Source organism: Sphaeramia orbicularis, chromosome 16, assembly GCF_902148855.1.
Source record: "Sphaeramia orbicularis chromosome 16, fSphaOr1.1, whole genome shotgun sequence".
Taxonomy (NCBI): Eukaryota; Metazoa; Chordata; class Actinopteri; order Kurtiformes; family Apogonidae; genus Sphaeramia; species Sphaeramia orbicularis.
In genome coordinates, this window is record NC_043972.1 from 38,169,931 (window position 1) to 38,185,591 (window position 15,661).

Sequence of the window (15,661 nt, forward strand, 5' to 3'; positions counted from 1 at the left end):
TTCGGACATACGAACACTGATTTGGTTCAAATCTGAATCAGTTGTCAATCTCTCAGGCCTACACCCATTCATCAGAAGAAATAGAAATTTGGCTCTATAGCACCCCCTACATTTTTACCTTTAACAAAATAGTCTCAGTTCTGACATTTAATTGCCGATTTGCCTCTAATTTGCATCAGTTGTCAATCTCCCAGGCCTACATCCATTCAATGGGAGAGACTGACATTTGCTCTCATAGACTTCCCCGGAGTCTCTGTGCTTTATCGCCTCACAGGTTCTCCCAGGATCATCTCTGGACCTGCTGCTGTGGTCCTGCCTCTCTCCTGCCTTCATCGTCATCACTCACTTATCCATATAGTTGTAATAGTGTTTATAATATAGTTCCATAGATGGTAGAGGTTTCTATTTGTACTAACTGTTGTAATAGTAGTATATCCATTGTTAATACTTGTATTTGTAGTAGTAGTATTAACAGTCATGGACCTTTGTTCTGGTTTCTAGTAATTATACTAACACCAGCTGATAGTTCTAGTTCAGTTATCTGTGCATCAACTGCATCCATGTGTCTCCCCCAGTCTCTCTATATCTCTATCTCTTTTTCTCCTCCTTTACCCTCTGTCTTTAACCCCAACTGTTCAATGCCAGGTGGCAGACATCCATCCTCCAGGAGTCTGGGTCTGCTCCAGGTCTCTGCTGTTAAAAGGACGTTTTTCTTCACAAGTGTTCAGTCACAAGTGTTTGCTCCTGGAGGATTCTGTTGGGTCTCTGTAAATTGGCTTAGAGTCTGGTTTCAACTAACTCAATATCTAAAGAGTCATGAGATAACTTTTGTTATGATTTGGCGCTATATAAATAAAATCTGATTGATTGAGCCACCTGCAGAATGACGGACATATTTGTAATGGGCACGTTCAGGGTGAGGGCCTTTCAATGCCACTTTCGGCTTTAATTTGTTTTCTTTTCAGAATGTAGATGTCTGCACAGAGGTCCTCAAACAGGTAAATCTGGCTTTTATGTAAGTAGTCTCACGCAATGACTAGCTTTATACCTTCAGGCTCCATTTGATCTGGGTGTTTGTTGTTAATGACAAAAGAGGCTTAAAAATAGTTTTTTGTTTTTTTATTTTTGTAAAATTTGTTTCTTAAATGAATATCAACACAGATTAAATTACAATTAAATGTTAATAAATTCCTTATCCTCTTGGTAAATCTAAAGAGGATGTGCATATTTGTAGTGCCAAGCTTTGAACAGTCATAATGGAATAATATCTCTGACAAACATCTGTTTCAAACATGTCACTATCATAGATGTAGGTCAATGATTATTTCAGAACATCAGGAGGAACTTTCCAGCCACTACAGTCACTGAAAATGCTGGAATGGAAAACGTGGATCCTGAGGAAACACTGGAGAAAAGAAGGGAAGAGAAGAGAAGGACAATATTTAATAGTGATATGATAGTGAATTGAATATGCAAACTGATGAAAACGTTTGAACTACACCACTACTGTTACATCTGTGATACAGTATGTCATGTCCATATTTAGAAAAAACATTCTTAAAGGGCAAGGAGAAATATTTGTACACAAAAGAGAGAGAATAACTGTTCTGTCAAAGTGCTGATTTCTTCTGACAACAGGATGCGTTTACAGTATGATGAATTACCAGGTGATCACATGCTGTTACATCACATCAGATCCTCACAATGATGACAGAGTAACAAAGAAAACCAAAGGTACCTGAGTGCCAGTGATGCTTGGAATGGTGTTGTGTGAGTTGTGCTGTCTTTAATCCTGTCAGAGTTGACGCAAATGTCACTGGTTTTGTAACTTCTGTTCAAGCTTTCTCACACTTTTCCATAATACCTTTTATGCAATCTTTCACCCCTCTATTCATGTCTAAAGTATCTTAAGCTGCGTCTCTTACCATTGGTCTACGCAGGGTCCTCTATCCTCTATCTGCGTCAGATTCACGTGGCCCAGGTCAGACCACATCTGAGGCTTTGGAAGGTCTATGTGGTTCAGACGCAGATGGGACAAATCTGTAGATCAAAATACAAAAGCTATGTCTTTTTAAGCTTTAGTCACATATTTGCATTGACTCATTTCAGACAGTTTGCGTCATGAAAATTAGCCATAAAATGCTGTTGTGGTTAAACCTCCAATTAAAGTCAGTCATTACAAGAACAATCTATTACTGAATAATATAAGCAAACTAAAATAACTGTCAATAATGGTAGTTTGGCTTTATTCTAAATTGATCATGTGGTAAATTTTAGGGGTTTTTTTTCTTCTTCTTAGAACAGTGTGAATGGCACAAATCATGTGGAATGCAATTTTTTTTTTTTAAATCTAAAACTATTTTAGTTAGTTTTAATAGGTTTACATTAAACTTTTGGACTAATAAATTCAGCAATTTCAACGAGTAAAACATGTCTCTCTCTTTCATTTCCGTCCTTATTATCACATGCATATCAATTTGATCGCTTCTGTATGATAACGTGCTGTATGTAACATCCTTGTCTTTGTTCTTTTATAGATGTAGATCAATTCAGGCTGCCCGCAACATCTAGAAAATAGGAGAAAGCCTTTTTTTCACATGTGAAGGAAGTGGCTTAGGTCAAAATAGACATAAAGTTAATCTGTATTGATGGTCAAATGAACATCTTCACATAACTGGTAACTGTTTCTTTAGTTTCAGTGTCTAGAGTAGATCATACCAAAATATGTCACAGCAAAGAAAAATCTTCCAGTGTGATCTTTGTCTCTCTTTTTCTCATTGTCTGTTGGTTAAATGAAAGTCATGTGACCGTTTAACTCATCGCCTCTCTTAGAAACTAAATCCATGATGAAAGGAAAATACATTGTTAGCATTATTAGCGGGGTAGCTCAGTGTCCAAATATGTCTGTAAGTAGCAGTTCTGCAGCAGTTACACACTGGTGGTGTGAACCATAGTCTCTTACCAGATATGGATTTGCTACATCGTCCCTCCTTTTGTACAAAAATTTGCTCTGTCAAAATTAACGCAGATTAATCCATCACCACGATTAATCTGATTAAAAACTTTAAAACAATTAACCCATCTGCAGCACACAATGACTCTGAATGTCTCTGACAACGCATTTGGGGCAGTTTGTCTGAGTAGAGTTAGCGTCACGCATTTGCAAATGGACAGCTGATCCAGTAGTGACAGGCAGCAGAACCAACCCATAAAGATGGAAGACACTAAACAGCACGTTGGCCCTTTGGATGGAAATATGAGGACAAAAAAACACAAGATGGAACAGTCGACCGACAAAGTATTATACACACTCTGCAGGAAGGAGTTTTCTTTTCACCAAAGCACTTCCAGTTTAAAATACCACATTAACACAAAACATGCGTTAGTCGGGGATTCTGCTAGCACGTTTTCAGCTAGCGCGTCACCCACCTTGTGACAAACATGTTAAGTGCATATACTGTATATTCCCCTCTTTCTTGAGTCTGTTTGCTCATGCAAAATGAAACGTGATCAATCTAGATTAAAAATTAATGTTATTTAATCTTGATTAATCAAAATTAATCCACAGCAACCCTGTGATTAATCGGATTAAAAATGTTAATCGTTTGACAGCACTAGTAAAAATTAAACAAAGGTCTGGCAATTACACAGCAGAGCCACAGGACCACCACATGCACCTGTCTGCAGCTTTACTGACTGCTTTACAATCCATCAGACACAAGGCTATGTCTGGTCCTTACAGCTGTCAGTCGACCATTTTATCATATCAGATAACTTAATTTATTAACAAATGGATCTGAACAATGATGATTTGAACATATCTGATGATGTAAAATTCATATCCTATCATATATCATTCAAGAAATCTACCCAAAAAGACTGTCAAAAAAATATTAAATCTCAGTTTTTTGGGATTTGTGACTTAAACTGTTGATGCTCAAAAACTTAATCAGTCACCAGTGACCAACAGAATCTACTGATCAAAATGTTTAGTAGCCTTTGAACTACCAAATCTATCAATATGTATGTAACCCATAAAGACCCGGTGCTAGTTTTGTTGCAGTTTCCAAATGATTTAATCTTTCTCAAGTGATTTATCACCATTTCTTATAATATTATCCTCTGTATTTAACATTTTTCATTAAAAATCATGTATTATCCTATATTTAATCCACTGATCATGTAGGGGTTCATTAAAGCTCAGAGTTAATTCAAAGGTTATTATATCAGAACATAGAATTGTATTGTATTGTATTTTATTTTAATGTGTTTTAATGGTATTTTAATTGTATTTTATTTGTACTGTTTATTTGTACTTCACACTGTAAAGCACTTTGTGACTGTCTATAAAAAGTGCTCTATAAATAAAATTTTCTTACATACTTACTTGCTTACTTAGAAAAATGAAGAAAAAGTGACTTCCAGCAAAATATATCATTAACTGAACATAAATCAAGTGTGTCCATCCACTGTCATTGATCCAACTCCATGGGTTTTACTGGTGAATCAATGTTGTAGAAGATGACTGTGTTTCTATGTTCACTACGGAGCCCCTGAACGTCCAAATGGGTCATATCTGATGACCATGAAAATATGACAATCTGCCTTTTACACCAATTATTTCCATGTATTGATAGAATTAATAGATCAACAGGTATTAAACAGTTTAGATCAGTAGATGGTTTTGATCACTGGTGGATGTTTGGGTGTTTATGGGTTAAATGATTCAGATAAAATGCAGTTTCTCAGCTTCTCAGTGGCATCAGATTTGGTTTTTTTGGACATTCAGATACTCCATAGTGAATGAGGCAACACATTCTGCAAACACTGATTAACCAATAAAACCCACGTATTTGACAAATGACAGGGGTTGTAGATAGTGATGTGCAGATCGATACTGAAATATCAATGTCTCAGACTCCAGACCTTTACACTCTAGAACTGATTCACAAATCAAAGTATTGATACTTTTTATACTTTGGTCATTTGTGGTAATGTATATCAGGAACACAGTGGAAAGAAGCTAAACTATTGGGATCTGGTCCAAATGATACGTGTTTGGTGGGAACTACTTCTTCCTCCGTCTGGGTTAGTGTGTGCTGCGTCATGCTTATCAGTCAACTCTGACCCAGTCTGTAGAAAAAAATGGCAGAACAGAAAAGGAGTCATGAGTGGAGCTATTTTAGCTCCACAAAAAGCCAAGAAGATGATTAATATGCAAGTTTTCATTTTTATAGGAGTTCTTAATAATGAAACAATAATTACTCTCATGTCTTGTATTCTTTATGAAGTTATGATTTGAAATACACTTTTTTTTTTAGATTTTCCAATCATTACGTGTATTTGTTCAACGTATCGGTATTTGGATCAGTATCGCTGATACCAGCCTGAATTTTACTCGGAATCGGATGGGAAAGGAAATCTGTGGTCTCAAACATCGCTAGTTGTAGACACTTGTTTTTCTGTTCAGTTTATGAGGTTTTAGAATTTAAACTGAGATTTATGTGAACATCTACATGTAAATTAGCAAATTAAACATAAGAAAACCTTTCACAACAAAATGCAGAGGATAATATGATAGTAAATGGTGATAAATCTCAGGAAAGGTTAAATGTAGAGAACAGTTCATTTGGAAGTGGCTGCAAAAATATTCCTTGGTGTTAAAGGCTTGTATCACTTTAAAAACAAAATATTTCACTTAATTCTAATGGTGTATCATTAGCATGGCCTAGCGTCAATGAATGATCAAAAGGATCCATTTCGAGACACTTAGTTAATTTGAGATAAAAGGATAAAAACAAACAATGTGGTAACAATGAAGCTGCTCAAATTGAAATTTAAGAGAAAATCCAAAGTAGAGTTTTCTTTCCTGCTATAACTCATACCATCAAAGTGCAGGAGGAAGAAGACAGTCCCTTCTTTTATGAAGTTCCCCGACCATACTTCATCAAAGGACAGGAATTTCTTATTGCCCCAACCTGGGCCGGCGTAGTACTGCCCTCCATCTGTGTCATTGATGAGACGCCCCACTTTCCTGGGATTATCCCAGTACTGAAAGGTTTCTCCATTATCTGAATGTAAGAATGACAAAGAAGCACATGGTTTACGTTCTCTTCAAGATGGAGTGAGTGAGTGAGTTAGAGGTAGAGATAGAGTGACAAACAGCTGTTTGTCACTGTTGAGTATGAATACAGGCACCTTTTTCACTTAAGCATTTTAACTTGCACATGTAGTTTTACAGCACAGTACTTTAAACAAACATATTTGCACAAACAGAATAATTGCACATGATTGGTTTTTAAAGTAGTTTATTGATTTTATTGTCTTTCCTTTTCAGTTTTTACATCCAGTGGTACTTGTATTTTAATTGATGATTGCTTGGCCCTGGAGAAAAGGGAGACACAAATTAGATCACAAAAAGATGGAGTGCAATGTAAATGTGCAATATTTAAGTTTAGCTTTGTTTAGTGTCTGTGTGAGTGGATTTTAAAGTGTTTAGTGTATGGTGTTAGTGTGTTTGTACTTACCCTGTCTTTGTGTCCAGGTCCGTCAACAAAAAGAGTCCCTGCAGGAACAACAGCCATAAGAAGGTTCCAGCCTGGACCAAGGCAGGGAAATGTGTGGGGGAACCAGGAGGTGTATTTTATTGGTTTATGGGTTTTTATTTATCTTTGGTGTTTAGGGTTAGAGTTTTCAGGTGTATAGCTTGGGTTTTAGATAGGTTATGGTTGTGGGTTTTAGTTATGGAGGTTTTAGATTAATTTTAACAATTTATGTAGATTTGTAACTTCCCTATGGAGTTGTAGTGGTTTTATCCAGTTAGCAAAACAGTATAAAAGGCGCCCATTTTTCGTCAGTAGTGGTTCTACTGCTGGAGAAGACACTGCTACTCCAACATCTGTATGCACTCATACTTTTTTTGGCCTTTGCACTTTTTCAGCACTTGCATTTTGTTGGAAATAGGTATTATTGAAAATATTTTAAACATTGTGGACCATGCCATCTCCTGCCTCTGTCTCATCTCCTTCCTGGTTTCAATGACCTCCAACCTCTAAACGGCCAGCCTACATCATAGATAGATGGATAGATAGATAGATGTACCACAGCAAACATGAGTAACAAAGAAATACAACACAAGAGTAAGCACTATACATAATAAATTCAAAGTATAAAAAGATCTGGGTAGAACCTGGATAATAACTGTAATGTGCTAAAATAGAACTGTAAGGTTCAAAACCAGCTGTAATATTCAGGATAAGAAGGTGCAAATGACATTTAACCCATAAAGACCCAGTGCTACTTTTCTGTCAGTTCCCAGATGAATTCTTTTTAACCTTTCCTAGGTGATTTATTACCATTTATTATATTATCCTCTGTATTTTGCATTTTACTAGTGAAAATCAGGTATTTTTGTACATTTAATTCACTGATCATGTAGATGTTCATAAAAGCTTAGATTAAAGTTGAGAGTTATTATATCAGAAACATAAAAAACAAAAGAAAAAGGGACTTTATCAATAAAATATTTCAGTAACTGAACATAAACCCAGTGTGTCCATCCACTGTCATTGATCCAACTCCATGGGTTTTACTAGTGAATCAATGTTGTAGAAGATGATGGTGTTTCCACGTTCACTACAGAGCCTCTGAACATCCAAATGGGTCATATCTGATGACCATAAAAAGATGACAAACTGCATTTTATTTACATGTATTGATAGGATTAGTGGATCAACAGGCATTAAACAGTTTAGATCAGTAGATGCTTTTGGTTGCTGGTGGCTGTTTGGGTCTTTATGGGTTATGTGCAAATAGATGTATGACCAGAGACACCAGACAGAAGTGAGTAGATGTAGAGCATGTTTAAAATGTTTAATACTAGTGTTAATGTTCTATGTTGCCTAATATCTTTGGATGCTCTAATACTGTTGGAAATAACATTATGGGTTGCCCAATGTCCTTGGATGTTAAGAACCACTACTGTAGTCCAGCACTGATTAACGACTTCCAGATGTTCCTGTTTATATTCATGTTTTGACCAATGTTGTGGAATTCAAGCAAGAGGTTTTGTGAGGATAACATGACCAACAGTTCAGCTCCATTTTTGGTTATGACTTCCATTTATTATGTGCAGTAAAAGGCTGGAATTATCAGGGACTTTTCCTCAGACTGCAAAACTCCTGTGTCTTTGTCTTTTTTACTCACCCCCAGTGAATATTTTCTCTAAATCGGTTGTGATGCTGATCTGGCTCGACATCCGCTCCTGGATCTGGTGACTCTGGTCCAGCAGTGAGATAGTCACCTGTTTCCATGCACATGGCCACTGGAGCTGCTCATCGTTGTCTGTGGACACCAGTCGAAAAAACACTCCAAAGTGGTTGGAGTAGAGGTACACCAAAAGCTGGAATCCATAACTCTCTCTGGTTATGAACCGTGGGCTCAGCAAACTAGAGCCAACGCTGCTGTTTGTCAGGAAGTGGTCAAAGCCGGGGACACGCCAGACATGATGTGGACAATTGGTTTCAAACAGGTTGATATCATCGAGAGAAAAGCCCCCAGAGGAGTTTCCTGCTCCTTTATGAACTTCAAACTCCACCTGGAATGGTTTGGTAGCATTCAGAGGAACATGATGGAGCTGCCAATGAAATGTTGGTGGACCTAGCAAAAAAAACCCAAACAAAAACACAAAAAAAACAAAAAAAACAAAGAAAGAATTAACCCATAAAGACCCAGTGCTACTTTTGTTGCAGTTACCAAATGAATTTTCGGTAACACTTTACTTGAAGGTCTAGTTTATAATGCATTAAGCGCACATTTATAAGACATTATAATGCATTTATAATGCATTATAAAAGTCATTACAACAGTTTATGATCATGTAAAACAACTTATACCAAGGTTAATAAAGTATTATAAGTGTAGGCATAATGTATTATAAATTCTGCTTTTATAATGTTTTATACATCCATACCAAAGCAGTGTGAAGGAATTTATTTTTTTAGGTGGGGAACTTTTGTTAGGTATTGTCACTGGTTCCTATACCCATCTATTTTAGGGATTTCATATTTATAGAAAAAAAAAGTATGTGTTTGAATTAAAGATTTAGAGCTGCCACATTATTTTTTATTTATGTATAAAGCAACATGTAACACTTCTATTTACTGTCTCTGTTCTTTTAATATTTTGTTTTTGCAAAATAAAGAGTTATTCAGAACATTTTGATGTATAATTTTTGAGTTACACTTTACTTAGAGCCAGCAGATACTGCTCATACGTCATCATATTTGTGTTATAATATCATACAATTGATAATGTGTTCTGTAACCCAGGACTTGAGATTCTTCCTACAAACACTGTTGTCACTTTGGTATGGATATATAAAACATTATGAAAGCTGAATTTATAATACATTATGCCTACACTTATAATACTTTATTAATCTTGGTATAAGTTGTTTTACATGATCATAAACTGTTGTAATGACTTTTATAATGCACTGTAAATGCCTTATAATGTCTTATGAATGTGCGCGTAATGCATTATAAACTAGACCTTCAAGTAAAGTGTTACCGAATTTTCCTCTTCATTTAACCTTTCTTAAGTGATTTATCACCATTTACTATAATAGTATCCTCTGTATTTAAATTTTTTTTCAGTGAAAATCATGTATTTTTCTATATTTCATTTACTGATCATGTAGATGTTCATAAAAGGTCATTCATAAAGTTGAGGGTTATTATATCAGAAACAGTGAAAACTGAAGAAAAAGTGATTTTTTCAGTTAAATCTATCATTAACTGAATATAATCTAAGTGTCTCCATCCACTGTCATTGATCCAACTCCATGGGTTTTACTGGGGAATCAATGTTGTAGAAGATGACAGTGTTTCCACGTTCACTACAGAGTCTTGAGAAGTCATGAAAAGATGACAAACTGTATTTTACACCAATTATTTACATGTAACGCTCGAAAACTTAAACATTCACCGGTGACCAGAAGAATCTACTGATCAAAATGTTTAATAACCTTTGAACTACCAAATCTCTCAATATATTTAAGTTAAATTTTATGTACAAATATTATATTACACTAGTTACTATACATTAGGATCAGATAAAGATAATTTCTGCTCCTGGAAACACATATTGGGTTAAATGATTGAAATAAAATGTAGTTTCTTGGCTTCTCAGTGGCATCAGATTTGTTTTGTCAGATTTGTTGATTACCGATGGATGTTTGGGTCTTTATCAGTTAATACCCAGCAACCGCACATATTTGTAGAGTTTTATTAATTTATTTATTTTATTGGCATTGCCTTGCCGAAACTGAAGCTCTGTCATTGGATTGGACTGCGCGATTGTTTCTACTTTAAATACATCTATGAACCCTCAAAGGCCCAGAGCAGCGTTTTAGACTTCTGCCTCTCCTGTTGTATCAGTCAGGTGAGGTCAACCAGAAATTTGATCTGATCCAGTTTTGGAATATCTGTATCTAATCCTACTAAATTAAGGCCCTTTATTCTAATGTTATTTTGGGTGTTTTCCAGAGTATTTATTTGCATTCACTGACTGACTGTGTACACGTGTCCAAAGACAATTATGTTATCAACCGGACAAATGCAAACAGTCTAACAAACCTGTGTTCTAAAACTGCATATATTCAGTCTCTGAACAACTAAATGAGACAAAAAGGAGATGGAATTCCACTTTAGCTGACTTTGTAAAACACATAGATACAATTAGAGGTTCTGCAGTTATTTAGTTTTGGTCTATAGATGTAAACCTCACCTGTGATTTGGCCCAGTAGATATGCCTTTACTTTCTCATCATTCTCTCTGATCCAGATATTTAGTTGGTCTTTATCTCCTCCACTGTGGAAATAGAAAAACTGAAGACACTGAAACTGTTTCTTTGGCTTCATCTGTCCACTCTGCATTTTTGCACCATCCCCCTCTTTTCCAGAACGGGTGCTGCAGTGCATAAAGAAGCCGGCATCTACGTGATATAAAACAAATACTGATGAGAAACTACTCCACAGAAAACTCTATAATACATCATATCTTTTGATAGAAGAAACAACACCTTGGTCTTCTCTAGTGCCATTTCTGAAAGTAGATTCTGTCTGGTTTTCTGTGAACGCACAATAAAAAGTCAACAGTATTACTATGATTATTGATTATATTATATGATTATTATGAGTTCCTCTGTGATCCAGACAGTTCATTTTCAGATCCTTTATAAACTGCATAAGTCGTAGATATCTGTGATTTTAGTGACATCTCGTAGTGGTGTTGCAGATTTCAGTGTTCTGTCCTAATCCTGATTCTGGCAAATGAATATAAGTCCCTTGCGATTGGTCCTTCGTATGGTTTTGTCAGTTCAGGATATTAACTCTGGTGCACAACCAAAAATATTAGGTGATGGTAAACTGGATGCCACCGGTTGTAAAACATTTACATGTGATAATATCTTCCTTCATGCCTGTAAATATTACAAACCCCTGACCTTTAAGTAATGAGTTACTAAAAGTCCAACACTGGTAGCTAGCATTAGTGAGGGTATTAGTGTGTGTATCAGCCAGACTGAAGTAAATCAACAACAAGTAGCTTAGAAATTTTGTACAGACTTGCACATTTTCCAGACAGTTAATCCTTTAGTACCATCTTATTGTTAATATTTGACTGTAATCAGGTGAAAACTGCAATTAGATGACTGCTGCTGCAAAAGAGACCACATGTCCCAGGTCTAGGTTTTAAACATGAGGCCTGGACCAGTCCTACCTCTCTGTGAACTCAAATTCGTGTGGTCAGACACAGGACCAGTTTTCGTGCTGTTAACTCTCTCCCAGCGTATGTTTCCAAAGGCACATAGAGTCATACCACACACCGTGTCATCCTCAAAGCTACAGGACTCCACAAAGGCTGCTGCAGACGCTTAGAAAGACACATGCAAGGACAGGATTTATTATATCTCAACCAGTGTGGTATGAAGTACTGGAAAGTCACGCTTTATTAGAAGTACAGGTACCCTACCAAAAAACTAGTCTGGCAGAAGTTCAAGTCACCTACTGAAATTCTACTCAAGTTAAAGTTTTTAAGTATCTAGTATTTACTGTACTTAAAGATATCAGGTAATCTATAATTAAATGTACTCAAGTAATGAAAGTAACATTATAAGTAAATGTTAAGAACCACCAAAGGCGGTCAGAGTTTGAAATATTACGCTGCTGCTAACATCAACAATATTGCTGACAGGTTGAGTGTGGACCGTCATTTGCATTTGTTCATTATGTGATTAGGCCCAATGACAAATCAGTTTCCTGACTTTGCTGCAGTCATTGATAATCTCAGCGGTGAAAAAATCAAATTCCTTTAATTTATTTTTTATAACAAGTAACCATACTGTGCATTAAAAATGTATCAGAGTAGAAGTATGCAACTGATTTAGGAAATGTAGTGAAGTAAAAGTGACAGTAAACAAAACAAGTGGCGCAATGTATAACAAACCCCGCCCCCTCGCAGGTATTTTGCCCATTATAAGTAATTGGGAAGATGTTAAAAATTCATAAAAAATTGGAACTTTGACCTACTGTTCCCAAAATGTAATGAGATCCATTTGGGGTAACTGGCAATCTATTTGGTATGAATTCAACCAATAGTTTTGCTGCTACAGACATGTGAAATTTCCCCCATTGTAAGTAAATGGGAGAAAAAAAACGGTTACAAAAATTCTTAAAAATTAAAAATTTTAACCTAATTTTCCCAAAATGTAATGACATCTATTCTGTGTCACTGGCAATCTATAAACCAAATTTGGTAGGAATTCACACACGAGTTTTGCTGCTACAGACATTTGAAATTTTGCCCATTAAAAGTAAATGGGGAAAAAAAAAGATTTTAAAAATTCAGAAATTTGTTTTACTTTGACCTACTTTTCTCAAAATGTAATCAGATCTATTCTGGGTCACTGGAAATCTATAAACCAAATTTGGTATTAATTCAATCAATAGTTTTGCTGCTGGAGTGTTAAAAATCAAACAAACAAACAAACAAACAAACAAACAAACAAACAAACAAACAAACCAAACCAAACCAAACCAAACCAAACCAAACCAAAAACAATACCCCTTGCGTCCCCTTTGGGTGGCGGGGTAATAAAAAATACTCAGTAAAGTACAAATTCTCCCAAAACTCACTAGTGTACAGTAGTGAAGTATTATTACTTTATTACTATACGACACTGATCTCACTGTGGCTGTTCTTTGATGCATGTACTTACTGCAGTTGTACAGCTTTCGTAGCTTCACAACGTCATTAAAACTCATTTCCAGTGTTTGACCAATTTTGTCCTGGTACTCGGGCAGATTTGTGATAATTGTGGATCCATTGCCATTAGAGAAGGCATCTTTACCATAGTGCATCACAGACGTATAATCATACTTTGTCCCAAGTGTGGTAGTCGTGTCTGAACTGTGCTTTAAGAAATTGTGCTCCTTTCCTAAAAAAGGTGAATAGCAATGTTCAGAAATATGACAGATTGAGGCAAGACAAATCTTTTCATCTGTAATTTAATAAAAACCTTCTTTAATGTTTTCCCAGATAATGGTCAGGTAGTCATCTCTGTCATATCTAGAGTGTTCATGCCAAAAGCCCAGAGCATGAAGAATCTCATGCACCACAATGCCATGGTGATCACACCACTGTCCAATGGAGAGACTTTGGTTTCCTGTGTTTTGATTTCCAACTTATGACCAACATCTATTGTAGAGAAAAAAATGAGAGTGAGTGTAATCAGTTTTCCATTGACCCTCAAAAATGTACCTAATGGAAAAACAACAATTTTGCCCAAACTCTTGTTTTTCCAATGAAATGTTTTAATGCTGGCAAGAGGTGTTTTTTGGGCAGAGCGCAATTGGTATATCACACAAAACTGCAATAGAGTCACATGAATAAAAAAAAAAAAAAACAAAAAAAAAAAACAGATGTTGACATTACAATAAGTGAAGAAGAGTTTTAAAAGAAACATGGTGCGGTATGTGTGGACACACCAGGAAACGGAATCATTTTTGAATTTAGTACAGGATAGAGGGGTAATAATAATAATAATAATAATAATAATGATAATAATAATAATAATAATAATAATAATAATAATAATAATAATAATAATAATAATAATAATGAATATATCTGTAAATCAACACAATATTTATGTTTGTCGCCATGTTTTTGAAATGACTTTTCCTGATAATGTATAAACAAATCATCACAGTTGTGATTTAATGGAAAAACCGACATTACACACTTTTGTTTTTTTGACATTTAGTAAATCTTGGTAAAGTTTTCACAGATGTCCAATGGAAAAGCCACTAGAGAGGAGGTTCACAGCGCTGATGACACAGTAAGTATGGTGAGTGTGTTGCTCTAGAAGAAATTGTAAAAGAGGCAAATGTAAGCTCACATCAGGCTAAAACATAACACACAGTAAAGAACAGAACGGACTGATATTCACCCTTCTGCTTTGATGACCTTGATGTAGTTTGGTTCATCTTCCCAGGGTTTGAAGTCTACGCAAGTCTTCAGTCGTATATGGTCAAAAGGCCGAAGAACAACCCCTTTAGCATTGAGGTCTGCATTTAAAGGACAGTCAAAAAGGCCAAATTAAAAGAAAAAAGAAAACATTTACACTCAACCACATAACTTAATCTACAGCTGCAAAAAGAGAAACATTACCAAGGCTGTCGTCCAACACATACGGAACAGGAATGTCCCATTTGAACTCATCTGCCAATTGGATGTTCCTATCACGGCCCTTTGAAACCATACAAGAATATTAACTTATACCCACTGCAGGTGAAGTATCGTTTAAGTTTTTTAATAAGTGGCAGCAAGGATTCACAGTCGCTATGTCTCCCTCGTGTAAGTTCAGATCTAAAAAAGGGGGGGGAGTACAGTTATTTTCTTCTAAGGATCCAAACTGTGAAAAGAAGTTAAAATCATGAGGTTCTTTAAACATACCTTTGTTTATCGCTGCTATATTTCGATCTCTGTCTTCAACTCCATCGCCTTCTGTTAAAACACTGGAAAGAATCAAGAAAAGACTCCACACTGACTTTGCTAAATAGGAGTGAAAAGTTCTTTCTGTGCTTTGATTCCACTTATTCTACAGTTAATCACAGCGAACTGGTAAAATGAATAATTTATCACCTCATTATCAAATCAAATCAGAGAGACTGCTGGTGGATTTCTTGTATTAAGTATCGGGCAATTTATTACAATAAGGGTATCTTAGTCTACTTTATGTCACCTTGTACTGAGGAAGTCGGCTGTGGGCACAAGTGGATAAATCTGAGTTATTTTACACAGAATCTGTTCACTGTAGTCATGTTAATGAGCAAAACTGACAACGTGAATATGAAGTAAATAAATAGAATATGCTTACCGAGGCAGATGCCTGCTGTAAAGTAAAAGTCACCAGTAGAATTGTACAAAAGTACATTTCCTGTTCAAGAACATATTCACATTTTTGTACGTTTAGAACTGATAAACATATCTATGAAGCTACATTTATCAGTTATTAAAAACAAACCTTATTGTGTTATTTTTACTTGTATTTTTTATATACTAAGATTAATACGAGAAAGAAATGAGATCAAGTATGT

The 15,661-nt window shown here is 35.7% G+C and overlaps 1 pseudogene; it reads right to left on the bottom strand.

Moving 5' to 3' along the window:
- Positions 1-1,921: 1,921 nt before the first annotated feature.
- LOC115435811 (meprin A subunit beta-like) lies at positions 1,922-15,277 on the bottom strand (annotated as a pseudogene).
- Between the last annotated feature and the right edge of the window lie 384 nt (positions 15,278-15,661).